At 47.0% G+C, this 7,500-nt stretch overlaps 1 non-coding gene across 1 annotated transcript; it reads left to right on the top strand.

Annotated features, from left to right (window-relative positions):
* Positions 1-7,360: 7,360 nt before the first annotated feature.
* Positions 7,361-7,450, top strand: TRNAY-GUA (transfer RNA tyrosine (anticodon GUA)). The gene is given in 2 exon segments: positions 7,361-7,397; positions 7,415-7,450. It is a non-coding gene; the product is annotated as a tRNA-Tyr (tRNA).
* The last annotated feature ends 50 nt before the right edge of the window (positions 7,451-7,500 follow it).

Raw genomic sequence — 7,500 nt, 5'->3', positions numbered from 1 at the left:
CTTGATGTAAGTTTGGCTACACTAAAAAATCTATTGAAGATCCTCCGCTCTCCACTGCCCGGGCGAGAGGGGGGCCCTGTGACTGACGGGACTCTCACCGATTCCACCAACGAGCTCTCCCCCGCTGGCTGGGGTGCAGGTACCAGCGCTGCTGCATCTCAGGATTAGAGCCCGGCGGCGCCATCTTGGTGTCTGGCAGGTTGTATAAACTGGAAGCTGCGGTTCAGTGGGGGGACACTGACCTACTCTTAATGTGCTGCAGGTAGTGGGGGCTGCTGGGAACCCTCTCCCCTTTGCTTTTGGGGTATATTGACTGCCCGGGCTAGGCTCTGTCAGAGGAAACAGTGATCCTTGGAGTGGCCTGCAGCTGCCCCTATCCCACTTCTCACTACTCCCACCCTGTGTTATAGTGGGCTCGGTGACCTATATTTTTATGGCGCATAGTGACGGCAATACTGAGTGGATTCCTTGCCTAAATACGCTCTCCCTGCCTGACCAGGAGAACCGAAACTGTGGGACCCTGATGAATCTCACCCCCTTGTTGCTGTTGTCTCACTTCCTTGTATTATAACAAAACATCTTGCCTATTGGAGTAGGCACTGCCATGTGAACTTATCCCCACCTTCCTGGGAGTGGATGCTTCCTTCATCCACCATGTGAGGCCACCTCGAGGAGTAATGTCTGACACCTTCTGACACATACTTCCGGCATAGCGACCACGGGTTTGTCTTGCTACCCCTACACTCTTATGCTGGACCCGACACGGCTTCGCAGCCAATCCGATATATACGCGTTCCACGACCATGCAACCTGGTTTCTATAGCCGCAGCTGCACCTGTCCCTCTCTTTTAAATGATTGTTGCGTAGTGCTCTTCAGATATCTGTCCCCAACTGCTTGAAACGGGAACGAGGGAGTGGTCTCCGTGGGATTAGTGGCGTCCAGTCATCCTGTGCTTATGTCTCCGTTCCTGTCATAAAGAGGCTGTCGCTTAAATCCTCTCCCTGCTACTCTTCATTGGTTTACCCTCTCCGGATTCAAAAGCCGCCCTTTCATGAGTCGCAGGAAACGTAAGGGAGTAAGAACCCCAGTCCGCCTGTCTGAAGTTCCCCCCCGCTCGGACCTTCGAAGATATCTCAATCTCCAAAAAGACACGGACATGTCAGTCCCGTCGACGCCCACCTCTCCCGCTCACTCTGAGGGGTCTGGGACAAAAGTCGAATCCAGAGCGATCACACCTGCTCTGAGCTCCACTGGACAACAGGATATGCAGAAAGTCCTTAAACTCTTGCAGTCCTTGCCCACCAAGGCAGATTTCACATCCTTGGAGAGTAGGCTTTGGGACGTAGTACACTCAGAAGTGTCCACACTTCGGTCCGAATTTAGTCAGCTAGGCTCTCGCATCGAAATGCTGGAGTCTACTGGAGAGGAATCCAATGCTTTCCATCATGTATTGGTGGACACCATTAAACTTCAAGCAGAGGAGATTCAGAACCTACACGACCATCTTGACGATTTAGACAATAGGGGACGCAGAAACAACCTGCGGGTGAGGAGCATCCCTGAGGACATACCCCAACAAAACATCCCAGATGTCCTAAACAAAATCTTCGGTGCAGTCCTGGAGACCGATCCAAACGACCCCATTGTCTTCGACAGAGCACACAGGGCGCTGCGTCCTAGAGGCCTGCAGTCTGACCGGCCACGAGATATTATCTGTCGCCTACACTACTATAGCCAAAAAGACGAGATAATTAGAAAAATCCAGAACTCTGGCGACTTAGACTTCAATGGCTCGCCCATTCAGGTTTTTCAAGATCTTTCTCGTCACACCCTACAATCTAGATGTCAATTGAAGCCCTTAACGGACATCCTCCGTAAGAATAACATCAAATATAAATGGGGATTTCCCTTCAGCATTACAGCCACTAATGAGGGTCAGACGGCCACGATTCGGACCCCTGAGTATGTCGCTCTCTTCTGCTCCACTCTGTCAATTGATCCAGTGCAGACCCCTGAGTGGCAATCCGTACGCTCGAGGATCCGCCCCCCTCAACCCCCACGGGTCGACCCTCCTTTTCAAACAGTGGGCTCCCCCTCAGCATCGCAAAAGTGGAATCGCTCCTCCCCGCCCTCTGCATCTTCCTCACCGGCTGCGTAGACCTGAGTATCCCTCTATCTGATCTGTGACTTTTGCTTATGACAGGGGAACTTTCAGCCCATGGACAGCTGTGACGCCACGCAGGGACTCTGTGGAGGGGGCCATTACCTATTGGATGGATTTCCGCAGTGAGATTCTATGCAGTCGGAAGACGCAATGCCTCCCAGGCCCTGTTTCTTTCTTTCTCTGATAATTGCCTTTAGCTTGAGAGGCCTGAACATTGTATAACTCGTTTAAGGAGATGACCCCGCATCTCTACCATAGTATATACTGCTTTAAATTAGTTGGGGGCGCGTATTGTTATCATTATGCTGATCAGTTGTATTTGCATTCCTGTGGTCGCTAAAAAAATGTAATATATATATATTTTTTTTATGTGGTTTGTGTCGGAGGGTGGATTCGTTCCTTCCTTGTTACCCCGTTTGCACCGCAATGTTTGGTCCCGGTCCGATTGATGGGACTATTGTCTCCATCGCTCGAACAACCGGGAGCGGTGTCTTGTTTCTTGTTCTCTTGTTTTACACTGTTATGTCTTTTTGTTCTGCTGTTCTTCTGCCCCCTTCTTCTCTTTTCTCTTTTTTCCTTCTGGTTCTCTCCTCCCTTCCTGCGCTGGCTGGATTTGCGTGTGCTCGACCCCTGCCCCATATTGTTGGAATCTTCAGGAGGCTAGATCCTACATTTTTTCCTTTTTTTCCCTTTTTTAAGCCAAGAATATGGCGCTGATAAAGGTGGTTTCTATTAACGCCCGGGGACTCAACATTCCTGAGAGACGGTCAAGGGCCCTGCGAGAACTTAAGGCCGAGAAAGCAGATGTTGCCTTTGTGCAAGAAACCCACTTTAAAGAGGGGGCAGCCCCTTCTCTCAGGAATAGGGACTTCCCTACAGGTTATTTCTCCAATAATACTGAAGGTAAAACCCTAGGGGTAGCAATATTGTTCACCAAACATGTTACCCTTGCCGATGTAGTATGTCATCAACTTATTCCCGGCAGGGCTCTGCTTCTCAATTGCAATGTGGCCAATAGGGCTCTCACCTTTCTTAACATCTATGCCCCAAATAAGGCACAGCCGGCCTTTTTAGAAAGGGTCCTTACCCTAGCCCAGCCCCATGTTAACGGAATTTTGCTCTTCGGTGGGGACTTAAATTGGTCCCTGGAACCTCGTTTTGACTCCTCTAACCCCTCGCCTAGGTACTCTGATAAACTCCATCGTAGGGTCCGGAGAATTCTACATAATTTCCAACTCATTGACGTATGGAGGGTACAACACCCCTCTACTCATGACTTCACTTTCTACTCACACCCGCACAACACTTACACTAGGATTGACTACTTATTTATCACTCATAGGTTTTTACACTTGGTTGAGGTCTCTGCAGTGGGTAACATATCCTGGGCTGATCATGCTCCAGTCTCTTTGGGGGTTTGTTTGTCCCCACCTCGCCTCAATTCTTACACATGGAGATTGAACGAGCTGATCCTTCAGGATCCGTATTGCCAACAGCAGATTAGGGAAGCTATTACTGAATATATTGACGTGAACGACACTGCTGAGATCTATAAAGTGGTGGTCTGGGAGGCCCATAAGTGCGTTATAAGGGGCAAACTCATACAATTAGGTGCTCTAAGGAAAAAACAACACATGGCGGCTCGGGTGGCCTTGATTCAAAAAATTCAAGCCCTAGAACTTCTTCATAAATCCGCTTTGTCAGATGATACCCTTCAGCCTCTATTATTGGCTCGGAAGGAATTAGACTCACTTATGTCTTACAGACTGAAATTGGAGGCGAAGAAATGCCGTAGTCGCTATTTTCTATGGGGGAATAAACCTGGGAAGCTGCTGGCATGGGCACTCCAGGCCCAACGGGCAGCATCTTTCATATCCAAAGTTAAAACACATGCTGGACCAACACAGAGTACCACGACAGAGATAGCAGCAGCCTTCCGAAGTTATTACACCGAGTTATATAACCTCAGAGGTTCTACCGAAGCAGGGCTTGACCTCTCCCGAAAGGCCTCTATTGCAGAGTTCCTACGGGAAATTAATTTTCCCACACTTTCACCGGAGGAAGTTGAATCACTTGAGGCCCCCTACACTCTTTCAGAGCTTGAGGAAGCTATTAAAACTACCCCTAATGGCAGGAGCTGGGCCCCGACGGGATCCCGTTGGTATATTATAAGACATTTGGAGACGTTTTGTTGCCACTGATGCTTAGAGCCTTTAATCAGGTTTCGGACCGGTCCCCCTTCTCTCCCCAGTCTCTGCTTGCACACATCACGGTGATCCCTAAGGAGGGTAAGGACCCTGCCCAATGTTCCAGCTATAGGCCCATTTCCCTGTTAAATGTAGATTTAAAGCTCTTCGCCAAATTAATGGCGAATCGCCTAAAACTCTTCCTTCCGTCCCTAGTGCACTCGGACCAAGTGGGGTTTGTCCCGGGCCGTGAGGCTAGAGATAACACCACGAAGGTCCTAGATTTAATTTCTTACGCCTCAACCTGTAAATCTCCTTCTATTCTTCTCTCCACTGACGCGGAAAAAGCGTTCGATAGAGTTGATTGGGATTTTCTGTTGGGGGTAATGGAACACTTGGGCTTGGGCCGAGTAGGACTACAGAGACTTAGGGCCCTATACTCTGGGCCCGCGGCTCGTGTCCGTATAAATGGGGAGCTGTCGGACCCATTTCAGATACGGAATGGCACTCGTCAGGGTTGTCCTTTGTCACCGCTTATCTTTGTGCTATGCATGGAGGCCCTGGCGAGGGCCATTCGTCAGAACGTGAACATCACGGGGCTGCAGGTGGGAAAGACAGAATATAAGCTTGCCTTGTTTGCGGACGATCTCCTCGCAGTGATATCCAACCCTTTGACCTCAGTACCCAATCTCATTAAAGAATTTAAGCGTTTTGGCACTCTCTCCAATTTCAAAATTAACTTGCAAAAGTCCACGGCATTAAATTTAACTTTGGATCAGACGAGTCTCCAAGTTCTCCAATCCATTTCGCCCTTCGCATGGCACCCAACACAATTAAAATATTTAGGGGTGATCCTCCATAGGGATCTTTCTCAGATTTACCACTCAAATTTTCCCCCACTTTTATCCAAACTCCAATCTGACCTTACCAAATGGGGTGGGAAAAAAATTTCATGGATAGGTAGAATAGGGGTAGTTAAGATGAACATCTTACCCAGAATCCTGTACCTCCTGCAAACATTGCCCATCGCTATCCCTCGATCATGGTTTACCTCCCTACAACGTAAGATTAGAGACTACGTTTGGGCGGGACGTAAGCCACGATTTAAGCATGACATTCTTTTTAGACGAAAACACCAAGGAGGTCTTCAACTTCCCCACTTTTTCTCATACTACCAAGCAGTACTCCTTACGAGAGTAATGGAGTGGAGCCGCAAACTCCATAGGAAACAGTGGGTAGATATCGAATTGGCCTCTCTTCCCTCCCTTAGCTCGGATTCCCCTTGGCTCTCTAAAGTCCCCCGGGTAATGCATCCACTGGCTGGCCCTCTATTTCTGAGCTGGCGTCTTCTACGTACCATTCCCCACGTTTCCGCGCCCCCTTCTCCACTTTTACCATTGTTTGGGAATCCTGAGTTTCCCCCAGGTTGCCACTCCCTGTCGTTTTGTTTATGGCGAGAAAGAGGCATCCTGAGAGTAGATCAGCTGCTGGATGCGTCTGGCGTGATACCCTTCCCCGAATTGCAGACTAAATGGAATCTACCTAACAAAGAAATATGGAGGTATCTCCAAATTAAACATTACCTAATGACTTTTTGCTCTTCTGGGGGGGGGGTGAACGGGCTATGACTTTGTTCGAACGGCTGTGTCTCTCCCAATCATATCCCAGACACACTCTATCTACGTTTTATAAATGGATAATAGACCACAGATTTTCTTCCCAACCTAAGTATGTCAGGGATTGGGAACTAGATCTCGCGGGTTTAGTTACTACAGATGATTGGGAAGATATCTATAATAATACTTTTTCCCTAACTACCAATGTTTTGGCCCTGGAGACTCACTACAAAGTACTCACAAGGTGGTATAGATGCCCAAATCTCCTTGCGAAAATCTACCCCGGAGTACCCAACACATGTTGGCGATGTAGGACAGCCGTGGGTACCCCCCTACATATATGGTGGGAATGCTCTCTTCTTCAACCATATTGGAACAAAGTGGTGGAGACAACTAACATTATTCTAGGCGAAGATCTACCCTGTTGTTCTAGTTTTTGGCTATTAAATCTTACTCGTACACCCAGACATCGACTTAAGAAATCACTATTACGACATATTTTAAGTGCCTACAAGGCAATTATTCCAGTACACTGGAAATCTACAGTGATTCTTACTATGAAGGAGTGGAACGCCTGCCTAGATCATTATATGGCAATGGAGGACTTCATTGCGTCTCTAGAAGTGAGAAACACATCCTTTAATGCCACTTGGAGCCCTTGGCTCGAATACAAAGAGACAATCCATTATAAATCTTCCCTTTGAGGATAAAACCTCATTTTTTATTACATTTAAGTAGTCCCCTGCTATTGATGTAGCAGGGTTCCATGAGTTGGGAGGAGAGAACCCCCCCCCCTTTTTTTTTGTTGCTCTAAATCTTTTTCCTTGGGATACCCTTTCCCCTCCTCCCCTTTCTTGGGAGTAATTCTACTCCTTTTCTCTGGGCTCTTTTTCTCTTGTTCTTTATCTTTCCTCTCCCTCTTCTATTTTCTTCTTTTTTACATATCTGAGTAGTTGCAACTCTAGATCTGTTTTTGGAGACGCAATATGTTAGTCGAAATGCAGCATTCCCCCTACGGATCCTGTTAATGCTCACATCTCCGGGTTCTTTTTGATGTTGTATCTCGGTTACGACTACCTGTTGTTTACATTTTTGAAATTATCAATAAAAATCAATTTGCAAAAAAAAAAAAAAAAATCTATTGAAAGTGCTTTCCAAACTAGCTCTGTAGCCAGTTGATAGTAATTGCACAAATATAAGTCAAACTATTAGTGATATTTTCCAAATGATTAAACATGGCAATTTGTGTGATAAAGCAACACAGGAATAAGTAGTTGAATCTCTTTTGTGTAGTCAAATCATTTTTCATTTTGCTTGGAAAGTTGATAATGTTTAAAATTAACACTCAATCATTTTAATAGCACGTAATATCACAGTTGTACGTTCTTGGAATCCTTCGATAGCTCAGCTGGTAGAGCGGAGGACTGTAGAGGAGATTGGTACAGAAATCCTTAGGTCGCTGGTTCAATTCTGGTTCGAAGAATGACGCCTTTGATAAACTTAGATGTCAGTACTGACAATTTACAAACCCAA

Source organism: Pseudophryne corroboree, chromosome 4, assembly GCF_028390025.1.
Source record: "Pseudophryne corroboree isolate aPseCor3 chromosome 4, aPseCor3.hap2, whole genome shotgun sequence".
NCBI classification, from domain to species: Eukaryota; Metazoa; Chordata; class Amphibia; order Anura; family Myobatrachidae; genus Pseudophryne; species Pseudophryne corroboree.
The sequence above is the reverse complement of the archived record's forward strand: the minus strand, read 5'-3'. Positions and strand labels throughout refer to the sequence as shown.